The sequence below is a fragment of the Polypterus senegalus genome, chromosome 6 (genome assembly GCF_016835505.1).
Source record: "Polypterus senegalus isolate Bchr_013 chromosome 6, ASM1683550v1, whole genome shotgun sequence".
NCBI classification, from domain to species: Eukaryota; Metazoa; Chordata; class Cladistia; order Polypteriformes; family Polypteridae; genus Polypterus; species Polypterus senegalus.
The window spans coordinates 115,541,121-115,556,993 of NC_053159.1; positions in this window are offsets into that span (position 1 = coordinate 115,541,121).

The window sequence follows — 15,873 nt, forward strand, 5'->3', positions numbered from 1 at the left end:
ACAACATTAAATGATGTAATCCTCCTTACAGACAAGATGCAGTCAGATGTACATTGGCTATGCTGCAGTTTACGTACAGGGCATTCCTCAGATCTCTCCCATTAGTCAGAAGCTATCCAAATCCCTGGTGAAGTGAAGGCAGCATTCCGTGATATTCTTTATAGGATGTCCGTTCAAGCACAGGCAGATAGACAGTCTTAGAACTTGACAGCGGGGATATAGTTATGAGAACATGAATGAAATTCCAATGGTGTGATCGTGAATACAAACTCAATGCTGGAACATTCTTAAAAAGAGAGATGGTTGACGAGTTGGTAACTCTAAACAGGCCACCCTGTGCTTATTACAAAGACCCAAAAGCACATCCTGAACTTACAGAAAGGATCAGAGGAAAGACGCACAGCAAGGAGTTGTGGAGCTGTCATTTCTTTTCTAAATGGGGTAAATAAAAATTAGTTGCTGTCTTATAGAGTATATGTTTATATGCATAAAGTGGTCAGATGCATAAATTAAATATCCTTTTGAGAAGGGACCTTTTATACTAAAAAAAAAGTATGTCTCCCCACAGAAATATTTGTCTTTTGTTAATGAAAATCATTAACTCCATGAATTGTGTCATTTTTTAAATATTTTATTTCTTTATATTATTATATTTGTTGTGTTGTATATTATTTATGCCATACCCAGTGGATATAAGATTACTGTTACTGTCTCATTCATCAAATGCCGTTTCAGCCTCTTGATGTCTTTCGGATTTTGTCTGTTTTTGGTGCATCCCTTTGTGGCAGTCTGTTAGTGCATGCATTGATCCACCAATGGTGGTGGTTTTGTTTTAATTATTTAATTACGGCCTGCTGCCTCACAGCCAAGGAGACACGTGGGTTTGATTCTTGGCACAGTTAGCATGTTTTCATATTTTTATTAAAGGAACTCGCACCTTATCTTGTAATCAGGGATGTGCAGTCAGGGGAGGCAGGTGTCATTATGAAAAGTAAAAATGCTAATAATGATAACATAAAATAAATGTGTCCACTGGTATGTGCTATAAATTTGTTTTCGATATGATTCCAGTAATTGTGATCATTTTTATAGTCACAATCTATGAATTTGTGCATTTCCTGTTCAAATACATGGGAGAAACGTAAGATGCGGCAGCAACGAGATGAACGGAGCCTCACCTCGAACTGTGCTATACCTCACACACTGGGTTGATGCCTGCAATTAGTGCGAGACTGTCACTGTCTCTCTGTATGTCACCAATATAATGTTTGCACATTAATTTTTTATACCCCCTGACTTTCCACAGTCTGGCTAAATATCTTTAATGAATGTGTGTGGCATATCTAGTCTTGGTGATCGGACATAAAACCTCAGTGAAAAGGCACAAGGTGAGGCAGACAGTACCGTGCCACACTGAAGGGGGAGGTTGTGAGTTGTTGCTGTTGTTCTTCTACCCAGAGGCTCTAGGCGCCAATAAGTTAGCAATATCAGAAAGTCAAGAGCACTGCAGCAATCTGTTTATTTTATTTTTTGTTCCAACTGACTGCCAAAATGGAAGATTAAAACTTTTGAAGTTTGTATCTCTTTTACTTCCTACTGCATTCCTGAAAAGTTGTCTTTCAATAATATTTTTGTAACACACATGGTAAGACTTAACTGGAGAATGGCATGGCTGATTTGCTCTGGTATTTTGGTGCAAACATGAAGAAGAATGTGATGGCAGAAATCTGAAAATACTGCATGCAGGCAATCCTGGATGTATTTTCTGGATCCCAAAATTCCTTACTACCTAAAGGAGGAAGCAGACTTGAAGTCAAGGTAATGCTTATTTCAAAAATATCAGTTACTTATATTGATACCATTTTTGAAATCATGTGTTGTTACTTTCCATTTTTATTCTCTGGGAAGTGTTGTTTTATTCTACAGTATTTCATTTTTTGGACATATTACTGTTCTTATATTCATGGCCACTGCCATATTGTTGATGGTAATGATCATTATTAGCTACAAGGTCTGATTTAACTGAATGCATCATTGCATCCCTGTTGTAAAAAAATTTGGGGTGTTTGGGTTATAATTTAATCTGCGTTTAGTTTGGAAATAGCTGGTTAGACTTTGGATCAACTGTTGGGTTGTGGTGAAAGGATTCATTGGACTCGCATACTGTAGATCAGATCTATGCCTGTTTAACTACTAGCTCTTAGACACTTTTCTGTCTTTTCTCTGTCATTCCTAAGTCACTTTTCAAAAATAAATGTAATAGAAAACCCAAGGGATTGTGTTAATATTTGTAATGTTTGTATTAGTCTTAATTTTGTATTGCTTTTAATTGTTGTTTATAATTGCATTGCTAATTTTATTATATGTTCACATCACCATTTTTTTAATGGGCACTGCCATTTTGTCCTTTCTTTCTCATAGGTTCCATGCTACTATTTGTAGCATCAGCAAAAGTGATGTCTGATAACATTAAGTTGCCAAAATATTTGAACTTTGACTATTCTTTAAAGGAAAGACTTGGATAAAAGAAGCTAAACTGGCTTTGAATCAAAGGCAAGAAAAGTGGAAGTTGCAAAATAGAGCATTAGATGAAGGCAGGTGAAAAACAAAATGCCAGGAAGAAATCCAAACCAAAATCAGTGAAAATCAAGTTGAAAAAGCTATGCAAAAGCACAAAACTAGAAAGAAGAACTAAGAATCAAGAAATCAGCAAGTCAATTGAGAGTCTGTTAGAGTTTTTTAATGCCAAGAGTCACATTGCCTCCTGCTACACCTGATTAAGTCTGTCATTAGCGGTATGTTGCATGACTAGCAACAGTGCTATTGCTAATAAACAAAATGGCTGCACAAAGATGTCAACAGTATTTCGTTAAAAATTAAAAATGGAGAACACAATAAAAAGCTGTAACACAAATTCCATGCGTCACAACAACTCAAAATCATGACATATTAATTTTCATTTTGGAGTAGGACTGTCTTGCTAGAGTGCTTCATCCATGGCTTGCTTGCTGACAACTGCATTGAACATCCCCTTTGAAGGACCTTCATTTCCCAGTAAAATTACATTACCAAGATCCATTTGGACATTTTTCCCAAAATGTGATCGTAACACAGTTATTGAGTTCTTTTATGATTGTTTGTTTTATGTATTTGTAAATTTTTATAAGCAAACTTGAGAAGTTCAGGCAAAGGAAATATTGTAACAACCCATGTTAAATACATGGGAGCATGCATGTGGGATATAAATGGCTTGTTCCTTCAGCAAGTCGTCACTGCACAGTGGCCATAAAAATACAACACAATAAAATACTGTATATACTATATATACACACATATATAGTATATATATATAAAACAATACAATATAATATCTGCGGTGGGCTGGCACGATGTTTGGATATAGTGGGTTGAATAATGGATGAATAGATGGACAATATAATATAAATAACAGAAATTACCCATGCACACCTCTAGTTCATGACATGCACATGGGGATAACCGAAATGGTTTAGCCAGAGTTTTATCTGTGGCTCGTGTATTTTCTTTTTATCTGATCTTTTTATTGTTTAAGTATTCTAAATACATTGAGCTTTCCTTTTTATGTTATGTGCATTAATTATGTTAATCTACCAAAACAAAGCACAACAAAAACGAGCAGGCCTCAAAAAACCCACACTAATGTCAAGACCTGCTTTTAATTTAGATCTGTGCCTCTGGAATTGGCCTCACCCCAGGTACTCTTACCCCCAAGTCAAATGGCAGGAATCGGTCTGAAATGGGACTAAGGCTAATAAAATTAAAAAGTAACCAGACGTCTCAAAAAAGGACAAGAGGAAAGCTGTGAAACCTCAGGACTAATACAAAACTAAGCAAAGTGCTTTTATAATAAAAGAATTTCTTTTGTCAAAAAAGCACAAAAGGCAAGTAAGAAAAACGAGGGAAAAAACAGGTTTCGCCTAAAAAGTGAACAAAAGCAGGAAACACAATCCAGTGACATTACCTTTAACAAAGCAGAGATCAAAATGCCAAGAGATTCAAAGATCAATAAGTGAGGATACCGAAAAGAATCAAAAACTAACCCAAATGTCAAGGCTTCTGTGAGAACAGCAACTTCATCTTAAACTCTTACTGTGGCCTGTGCCTTGGCTGCTCGATTCGGTACCTCCACATACAGAGGACAGGGTAGATAACCAGATAAACTAACTATATAAACATTACACAAAGACACAGTATCTGTTATGATCCATGTTATTTTTGTGTACCTTATTTTGTATTATTTATGCACTGCGCTTGATTGGTCATGTGACTGTGATTTGCTGCGTCAATGACGTGACCAGATATTTTTTATCCTCTTTTTGTCATGGACTTTAGTTTTAGTTTTGCCCCAGTGCTTTTTTTGCCTGCTTTATTTTGATCTTCTGGTTTTGATCATTTTGCCAGGTTCATACTACAACTGTGGTTAATTTGATGATATATTTATAAACCTTGCATACACCCAAAAAACAAGGCCTGAAATATGCATAAGTAACTTTTCACGCAAAAACTGCCATATGTAAAAGAAAGCTCAATGAAGAGAATGTGTGTATATTTATTTAAAAATCCAGTTTTGGAGAAACTGAGAAATGATGTCACCCTTGATAAAGTAGGGAGATGCAGCAAAACCAGGCAAATGAGCCGATTGCCTGCTAATTGGGGGTAGACATCATAGGGGCACTAGCACCGTATTTAAGGAGCTGTCGAGGAGAGTGTAGTCCAGTTTGAAAGGAGGTACGTCAGGAACAAGCAAGACAGAGGAAGTTGGGTGAGGATTATTTACTTTTGCTTTCAGCTGTTAGTGGCGGTGCTTTAGTTTGCATTTTTGTAGACTAAGCATGGTGAACTACATACTCGAGGACAGCAGTGGAAATTAAGGGAAGATGCACTTAGGACTTGAAGTCAGGAGGTGCTTCTTTACTGAAAGAGTTGTAGGAATCTGAAACAAACTACCGAGACGTGTAGTAGTTGAAGCGGAAAGTTTGACAACCTTTAAGAAGTATCTGGGTGAGATGACTGGAACAGATTATATACTAGCTGAACTAATGGGCTTGATGGACTTGGTGGTCTCTCATTCATCACTATCTTTATGCTCTTATGGTTTAATGATGACTCATAATAATTCACACAAATACGCCTTTATTTTGATGTCCACTAAGGTGACAAACATATTAAACCTCAAAAGTAATGAATATGATGTATGCACTCTATTGTAATTCCCTTTTAAGAGGGGCAATGCTGCGTATTTTCCCTAAAGAACTTAGTTTGGGTTTCCTCAGTTTATATTGGCCTGCTGTTGTTACTTCTCCAAATCAGAAACCAATGCAATCAATTTGTTGTCAATAATTACATTACATAAAAACACAGTCGTGACTCACTCTCTGCTTACAGAAAGCTTAACTCTCGTGCCCTACAACCTCTTCATAGCCTGGTTTGGTTTGACACAACGCGGCATGTTTGGTGCTACTTGAAAAGGAGGCAAATGGCCATATACAAAGGGAACAAGCTTTTAAGGAGTGGCAGAATTGTTTTGCCCATGATGGTGCCTGGCTTATGAGCTGATTTAGACTTCCAAGAGCCAGTCTCTTGGAACTATGTGCTGAGATGGGCCCAGAATTAGAAAGACAGACTGCCTGAAACTGGGCTACACCTCTTAACATTCAGGTTTTAACATTGGTTATCTTTCTGGCAACAGGTCAGGGATATCTCAATCAAGCTTCAGCTCTGTCTTGCCTGTTGTGATGGAAGCAATTACCCAACTGAAAAGGCACTACATTCAGTTTCTGCATTGTGTTGCTGTACTGGCCAACATAAAAAGGCAGCTTGCAGCAATGTCTGCTTTTCCTAACACAGTCATGGAAATTGATTGACCTCATACTGCAATAAGGACACCTAGGGGGAATGAAGCTGCTTTTGTTAGCCGTAAGTAGCTACTTTTCATTAACCTCTGTGAATCCAAAATGAGACTGACAAACATTGTGGCTCGGTGGCTGAGTCAACCCAGTTTTCATTGATTTTGAGACAGAGTTGCCTGAACAACTTGCTGATGGTGCTGTACATGATGGCTAACTTGTTGGTAAGGTAACTGATTGAACTCACACAGTCTGTACTAGTCATTGTAACAGCAATCATATCACCCCATGTGCCAGGTGATTGCCACTCAGACATTGGCACCTTAGGCCTTTACCTAAACTCCAGAGCACAGAGGAGAGGTGCTATAATACCATACATAATCTGGCACACTCACATGTGGAGCACACCGTAGGACTTCAAATGCAGATGGCAGTGTCTATGTCAGGTGGGATGCTGCTCTAACAGCGAATGAAGGTCTGCATTATCATGATAACATACGCTGTGTTACATAAATGGAATGGCATAATAATCTTCATAATAGTAGATTATTATTATTAGATCATCATAATAATCCACCCCCTCACCTCGATGATTTGAAGTCAGATGACCCCAGTCTCTGCCCATCTTCTTGACATCTGTATATAATGCACCAGCATGTTTACTTCACTCAAAGGCACACTTCTTCTACAGGTGCCTCACCTGCCACATCTGTATCTATGGAGTATTGTGGCCATTACAGATGCCATTTACAGATCTCAGTCAGAGAGTGTAGATGTCGTTCTGTAATCACACTGTTTTTTTTTTTTTGCATCTATTTTGAGGTTGAAGCTTTTTTCTTTTTTTATTTCAGTCATGGTGTGGCTTGTAGTGTTCACCACATTCACGGTAGCAGCAACAGGTTGGCATTCGGGATATTTGTGCTTGTTAGTGATACCCACGCTAGGCCATCAAATAAAAGTTCTTGGAATCACTGGCTAGTCACACAAAGGACAAAAAGAAATCTTTTATAAATAAAAAGATTTATTTATACATAAATAATGTTGGGGAACCACCAACAAAACACAAGATTTGTGGACATAAAGAAGCTAAATAATCAACAATATTAACATTAAAAACAAATATACATAAAGGGACATTTGAACCCCAGACAGGAGAGCCTGGCTGAAGTGTAACAACTGTGTTTTGCATTTTGCATTTTGGTTTGCAATGCTTTCATTTGTTAACGTTACTGTTTTTGGATTTTGTATTGTATATTTTGTCACTGATAAACCTACTTTGTTATGTTTTGCTCTTGCCTTTCTTTCCACTACACTACATTTTTTTTACAATACATATTCAGATATTAAAAGAACTTTGTTTTGCTTTCTTGGGCCAGAGGTTTTATATTTGTTCCTCTCTCCTTTTACTGATACAGTATATTTAGATTTTAAAGCCTGTGCCCCACTTTGGGGTTGTGCAGGCCATAAGTCTGACTCTTGAGTTTAGGGCCAGGCTGCTAGAAGTGATTAGGTTTCACTCCATTGGGGCAGACCTAGGCTGTCTTTTATTTAAAGGGATTTGGAATTAACAGGGTCCTAACAATTATTTCTCAAAAAATCCAAAACCTCAAAATTAGGCCCCACCTGTCATTATACTTAAGAAAGGGGGCATGTTATGAAATGCACAAGTCTGGATTGATCGGAGACAAATAAAAGTCCAAGAAATCAGCTAATATCTATAAGAAAAGGCAGAATCATGCACAAACAACAGACAATGGTCAGAACATTTGAGAAGCAGGTGACATAAACTTGGAAAAAAGGGATCAAAGACTTCCAAAATGAATATAGCCTGGGCAGCCCAGAAAAGGCATTCTGTAAACTGGTTCAGTCTCAACTGCTGCCTGCTGGCTTCAACTTGAGCAGGCCCCCAAAATAGGGAGCTGGCTTTAAAAATTCAAAATATAAAGAAATTTCACCAAATATAACTCAAAAATTCCTCACAAGGGAGAGAATTCTCCATCTCTACCTGGTAAAGTTAAGTATCCTTAACAAACTAGAAAATATAACAAAGAATGTGCAAAGGGGCAGAAAAGGTGTGGCCTAAAAGGCAATCCAAGGTGAACCAATCCCAATTCACAATCTAAAAGCAAACTCAAATAACCTGAAACACAAACAAAATTCAAGAAACCAGAAATGTCAAGAGATAAAAAGACTCACTTAACTCCAAATATAAACTTAGTGCTCCACTGCTGCCAAAGCCAGAAGGAGGATGCAGCAGCAATAATGGCAGGGTGGCCCTGCCTCCTGTGGCTCCACACACAAATCACAGCACATTTAAAGTCACAGAACACAATTGCAAACATAATGGAAAATGCATAAAATATTAAAAATAATAATTTCAAACTGACAATAAAACATAAGATACACTATGTAATTCCATAACACAAGCAAATCTGATCATCAAGGCCAGGACACAAAGTCAGGAACATTTTCCATGAACAAAACATAAATCTAAAAAGACAATGCAGTGATGTAAGTAAAAGAACAATAAAAACAGCATTCACAAAAAAAATCAATATGTTCGAAAACTGCACAAAATAACTTTTAAAGATGAAACCTCTCCAGAATGATGAAAAAAAACACTCAGAATCATGACAAGACCTTACTGTCCAAAAGCAGCTGTAACTCAAGTCACTTGTCCAAAAGTTTAATGGTGGTACTCCTAAACCTGCACAAGTATCAAAAGTATTCTCACCATTCTCCAGAAAGTGGAGGAGCGACGTTGTAATTAAACTCACCCCAGTTGGATAGCAAGACCTGGTGCATTTGCACAATTTAATAGTCTGTATGGATAACCTGGTCGTGCTCACAACATGGAGGGAATGGCCAGGAGCCCCTTAGTGTTTTCACTAAGGTTTGAAAGGTGAACAATGTGCATACCATACCATTGCTCACCATCCTCACAAAGCTGAAGGAAGGCCTGGTTTGTTCAAGTGACAATCCTGAAGTTGAGAAGAGTCATCTCTGAACCAGACTGTAGGAGGCCTCAGATTCACGATGATCTAGAAGGTGGACGGAAGTCATAGTCTGGCACATGGTTCTCACGAGACTGCCTCTCAGTGTCCCTCTCAGAGTGGATTAGATACCAAATCAAAGTGGAAAAGGAAAGCCCGGCTACACTGATTTAATTTAGGGAAAATATAAGAGACATCTGATTAGGCTTGACAAGAATAAAAAAATAACAGGAGAGTCCCTGCTCAATCTTAAAACAGCTCAGAAATGCAATGGTTAGCCAAATCCTAACCCAAAAGCAGCACAATGGTGAAATGTTTAAGGGGACAGGATTAGAGCAGAGACCCGAGTCTCTTCAGAAGATGCACAGGAATAAGAGAGGTGTGTTCACTATTGTTAGTAAGACTGCCACAAGTACGGTCACAATTGGAAACTTCTAGAAACCATGAGCTGTAAGATCAACATTTGTTTATTGCTCCATTTCCCTGATGTGTAAGGTAATAGATTATTAGATAGATGACAGTGCCGGTGACCGGCTGGCGTGTTTTAGCTTGAAGCGCTATTGTTCTCGGTTTCATTTGCATTGGATACCATGGAGACTTAAAAAAAAACAGAGAAGGGGATAAAAACGACATAAGCAAAGGTCAGAGGCTTGTTTTGGTGTTGACAATGCAAGCACTCTGATTGGCCGTGAAATAGGCAAAGTGATTGGAGCAGAGCTGCCGAGCCCCTTAGAATGTGCTGCCAGAAGGTGAGTCACAAAGATTGAGTTGCTTTCAGTCTTTTGAAAAGACGCCCAAGGGGCAGGGGGCTACTGGGGAAGTAGGAAGCCAAGTAGACAGAAAAGGGGAATAATTATCTCATTCCCTTTGAGGCCCATAGCTGAGCACAAACAAGAGTGCCCAGTCAGCTGCCAATTCACAAATGCTTGTACTTCAGCAAGTGACCCAAGTTGGCAAACAGACAGCGCTGAAACTCTACAATATAAAATATTACACACTCACAAGTCTGGGACATTGGGCTGCTCGTTATAGATGTATGTACATTTTTTGTACAACTTGGACTTTGCCAGATGTGTGCAGCATCAGCAGTTAACATTCAAATCCACAGCACGGCAGCTTTTGGTAGTGTGGCCCCATTTGTCTGAGACTTGTCTTCATCAGGTATCTGTCTTTTGTGGCAGAGTCACTTCATTGTCCCCCCTTAAATCTGGTTATTAGTAATTATGGTAAGAGTGGTGATAACAGTAGTGATGCTGTTTTTGTTGGTGACTGATTCCCTTGAAGAATGAATTTAAGGTCTGTCATGGAGTGACCTGCTTAGAGTGCTGAGCCAAGCTAATCAGAGGTGGCCATTTGTTCTAAACAGATAGAAGACTCCGAAAGAGGAGCCATCAGTCGATAATAGGAACGTGACATTGGTCAGCATTGACAATAGCTAGCCATCAGGGATATTAAAAACTCACTTGTTCACTATGGCCATACAACTCATACCACACTGATGACACTTGAACTTTGTGTATGAGCAAAATACTTTGTACTATTTTATTGTATTTCTGAGGTGGGGGTTTCTCACTGAGTTGCTTTTCATTTTTTTCCTACAAAGATCCAAGGCTGTAATACTGTCAAAAAACAGGGCCTGTTAAAGCCCATCGTGGCATTCCTTGTTTGATGCTCGGCGATATTTAAGAAATACATTGTTGTTGTAGTCAGTTACTAGAAATTGATAAATATATATTTTATTAATCCCAAGGGCAAAGTGCAGTGTCACGGCAGCCAACAGACAAAAACTACCCATAATACACTCAAAATCAAATAGCTAGATAGATAGAAATTAGTAATTTGGTCAGGTCACTGTCCATGTGGACTTTGCGTGTCTTCCTCTGATCCACTTTGCTTTCCTTCTCCATGCCTGAGCAATTGCATTTAAGGTTACTTGAGGATTTCAAATTGGCCTTCTTCTGAGTATGAGGGTATATTGGCGAAGTGGTGGCTCTGAGGGGTCTGCGCTGTTATCTGGAAAGTTGTCGGTTCAAATTCTGTTACTGTCAGAAGGGATCCTATTCTGTTGGCCTCTTGGTCAAGACCCTTATACTGAAAATTGTTCCAGGGGTGCTGTGCAATGGTTGACCCTGCGCTCTGACCCCCTAAGGTAATGCAAAAAGACAATTTCCCCTCAGGGATTAGTGTTGTTGTTCAATGCCATCCTTCTATGGAAGGGTTGGGGGCAATTTTCGCTCTCATGGGCTAATAAAATGGTAGGCTCCCAACTCGTGTTAGTCAGGGTACTAGCTCTGCTACTGGCTGTAGTTGGCTGTTACCTCCTCAGGTGGTCCTCCACTCAATAAGACATGTTTATGCTCGAATCTTCGCCACTCTCGTTACCCAACATTTTCAGGGTTCCTGTTGAGCATGTCCACCTCGTGTAGTGCCCTAGGTGGTACTTGGGTTAATCTTCACCACTGATGGTGTAGCTCCAGTAGTCAATCCCTTACTTAATCGTTCACTCCTTCACCATGCTGAGGTGAGAGCTGGTCTTTGAAGGAGTCAGGACTTGATAAAGTGTACCAAATACCAAAAAATAAATAAATAAATGGGCCAAGCAGTGGGATGTTGAAATCTCTTCAGGGGTTTTCCCTGACTTATACCCAGTACTTCCAGGATAGTCTCCATTCCCTCACGCTCTTCTAAGAAGGGTCTTTAACAAATAATATTTAATAAGGTGCCCTGGACCAATATATACCTAAGAGAAGGAAAACTCTGATTTTAACCTGAGGTAGATGGAGCTTGCTTAACCTGGGAGGGCAGTCCATCTAGGACAGGGGTCGCCAACTCCAGTCCTGGAGGACCACCACGGCTGCAGGTTTTCATTCTAACCTTTTTTTTAATGAGTGCCCTGTTTGTGCTGCTAATTCACTTCTTGCAAATACATTTTAATTGAATTGCTTTTGTAAGATTTGTTCCTCTGAATTTCTTCATTGTTCTTCTGCATTGTTTCACTTCTTTCCTTAAATGGCACCAAAATAGAAATGAACTGTGAAATGAGAGAGCCAACAGAAGTCCAGCAAAGTCAGGGCCTCAAACTCCAACCAATTTCACTCCAGCCAGCTGGTTAATGAGGTTCCGATTCTTGTTGTTAATTAAACTCGTTCTTTAATTTCATGGCTTGCTCCTGCTCTAGTGGTACATTAACAGACATTTCCAAAATTGTTGATTTTCTAAACAGTTAAAATGTTTTGCGGACCTGAGCAGATCGACATTCCTGAGACCTTCACCTTTCTTTATTTTCAGATATTGTGTGATGGACACCAGTTGTTTTGGACGCATTTTGGATCTCATTATTGTTTGGCTGGTAATTAAGGAAAAAGAAACAATTAAGGGGTCTGAGTCTTCAAGAGCAAGTAAATTAAAATGAATTCAAAAGAAGTTAATTAGCAGCAAAAACAGGTCAATCATTAAGAAAAGGGTTAGAATGAAAACTTGCAGCCACAGTGGTCCTCCAGGACTGGAGTTGACGACCTCTGATCTAGGAGAAGGAAACCTCCAGTCTGAACCAGTAAGGTAGGCAACAGGAAACCACCCTACCTGTTTTTCCCAAGAATACGATTGCTATAAAAAGGGAATTAGATCACAATGTTAACAAGACCTCCCAAATACAATTGAGAGGTGTTGTGTCCGTTAGGAGAGCAGGCAAGGACTCTCTGGTCAGACTGTATATGGGCTAATCAGTCTCTAGCTCTTACCACACTAAAGTTGGCTAAGCCAATTAGAGAAGGATGTGTTATACCTGTATGAATGAGCAGACCTGCTGAAATATTCCACCCAAACCAAAAGATCTATGGTGTCCTCAGGGAACAAAGTTGACTCTGGCTCTTTCGTATATAGCTGCTGTATTTCCAACCATATCCAACTTCCTATCCAAACCACCTCAAATCTTCCTTCCAGAATGACGACCAGAGTCAGGGTAGCCTAGCTCTTCCTGAAGTCCACCACAATTTCATTGGCTTTATTAATTCTAAGTTGTAGATGAACAAATTCATTCACCAGACCTCTGTCTTCATCTTCATCGTCCACCCCATAATTGCAGAGTTTTTCAAGGTGGCAAATCTCACATTTGTGTTTTAAATCCAATGTGCATGGGGTGAACAGGAAGGGATAGCAAAATATGTGGGACTGTGTGACCACCAGATCTGACACACACCTCTGTAAACTCAGAAACTGTGATAACTGCATAACAAGTTGTCCATAATCAAAGGCACTCAGGGGGCATACATCTTTACTGACTTTAGCTTATCTCCCTGTAGCAAAGATTGTATGGTGATCCTCATATAGCTGCTCAACTTATTCAGGCAGGAATAGACGGCAAGTAGCAACTATATTTGGAGCATCACCCGTCCCAATGTGTACCTGATATCTGCATGAGGCCCACTGCTGTTTTCTCCTGGGGCTGGAGGTGGTTGAGTGCAAGCTTTTTCAGGAAGTTTACATTGTGAGATATTATGGTTACTGGTCTATGGCCATTTATTTGTCTGGGTTCTCATCATTGGCCACTTGAACCAGGCAGGATGTCTTTCAAAGCAGTGGGACCCTTTCCAGGCAAAGACTCCAGCTATCTGATGCCTGCAAGCTTTGCTGACAAGATGAACTCACATCCATGCTTTTGTTGTGGTTTTGGAAGCTGCCACCAATACATCAGCACTTGAGGCAAGTCAGAGGATCACTTGGGACGCGTGTTGGTCAGGAAACTCATTCTGACCTCGTGTTGTCATCTGACTGCCACATGTAAGCTAATGTGCTCTCTTGACACCCAGGTACACAATTTGCAGATCTTAAATTTGGTTGTGGAATGCTGTCAACATCTTGGAGACATTATATTTAAAATTTTGATAAGCCAGACCCGTTTAATCACACAGACCATAGTGTTTCAAAAGAACAGAAGCTTTCTGTGAAAAGTGCTTCAATAGAGAGGACAAAGGCGCATTATACAAAGCCATAGACCCTTTTTTCAGCAAACGGCTTCCTGCTTTGGCTCTGTTACAGCCAGAGCTGTTCATTAGCCCAATGCAGATCTGGGCACAGTGACTTTTGTGTTTAGTTGACAGTTTCTTGAAGTTTCACTGCATGACCGTCATAAAAATATTTTTTTCTGTTGCTGTGCGCCAACTAAGAAAATCAATGCAGCGTCCCAGCAGTTGAAGGTATCCTAGGTATGGTTTCCATACCCTCCAGCCTATCTGATGATGTTTACATGCTGATGGGTAACATAAAAAATACTTAATATCTTTTGTTATCTCAAAAGGGTACATGACATACAGTTAAAGTATAAATACACTGATCGAGTGTTTTGGGTCCTGATGTGGCTGAAATTGTAGGGGACTGGATCTGGTCATATTGTAGACCCTTATCAATGTCGATTGAATGTTCATATGTGTTCCACTTGAATATCTCAAGGTAGCATAAATACACACTTTTAATTCACGAGTTGAGATTTTTGGTGAACATTTTATCCAGTTCTCGATCATCTCTGGCACTTCAAAGTAAGCCATTTGCTTCTGCTTCTCTCTTGCAACTTATGGAGTCAGTGAAGATCAATTCGATGGTTAGGACCTTCCTACTGCAAAGATTCTACCTCACACTCGAATTACTACTTTGGTTGAGGCATAACAGATTCCCAGTTGTTAACGTGCAAAAGTATATCAAGTGTTGGACTTGACATTTGGCTTGCTTATAAGTATTAATTAGAAATTATCAAAGAATATCTTGTCACAGACATAATATTAAAACCACCAAAAATTCTATTTTATAAGGAATTGACAAAATGGCACGTGCAGACATGAGATATGCTAAACTGAGCAGTCCAATGCGTTTAGATTAAAAATTTTAAGAGGAACGTCAACTACCCACTCAAGTAACATAAAACGCCCCCTGTTACTCGACTGTCTCAGGATTTATCATCTCAGTTTAACTACAGTGCTGCTGCGGTGCTCATCCAGCCATTTCTAACTGACTTCCCACTGTGGTCAGTTTAGAAGACCTAGCTGAGGAAGAGGAACTAGAGTTTCAGATACAATGAAGATAGAGTTGAGGTGTCCATGAACCCAAACGGCACACCGATATGCTCTTGCGTCATCAGCCACTACCAGGCCTTGAACTTGTTGTGTTCCCACACTTGCCTTCTGTGTTTTTGTTCACTTCGTTTATGCGGTGTTGTCCTTTGACCAGATTATTATTAAATTAATATGTAGAAAACTCTCATATTTATGTCCACGCAAAACTCAAAGATATTCTGGACGTTTCTATCATTCGTGACACCTTGTCCAAAATGATATTTTGGATAAAACAGTTTCTGTAGATTAAGCACAGAAAAATTAAAGCAAATCTTTCTGACTGTAAACTGAAAATATCATTCTGTCTGTAGAAGGAGTCTACATCTGTATAACCTGGAGGACATCTTTGACACTGATCCATGATTAAACTTCACTTTACGATTTTGAAAATTTGATTTGTACCTTTGTCTCATCCTGGGGGGTTCTTCCCTACCGTCACGTGCGCATGGCTTTGGAATGTGTTAGGGAATTTAATTAGCTTGGTAGTAAACTCTTAAACCCAAGGAGAGCCTGCAAACCCAAAGCAGACAATGAGCGGGAGTTGCCATATGCAGTTGTAGTGCTCGGTTTCTACCGCAGTCTTATATATTTGTTCTCATGAGATATTGTGACTAGTAGAGGCCGTTGCAGCACTCCATGCATCAGACACAAGTTTTATTACAATAAAGAACCTTACAAAGGCTTTGAAAGTAACAAAACACTCGTGTTGTTCTCCTTCTGTTTTTTTTATCTCGCCTTGCCCTCCTCCTGGTGAGCTTTGTCCTCCTTCCACCCAAATCCAACTCGTCTGGGTGAGGGAGAGCGGCTCCTTTTATCTTGGACCCTGGAGTACTTCCGCTGCTAGGGCATAACCCAAAGGAAGCACTTCTGGGTCAATCGGAAGTGCCATAA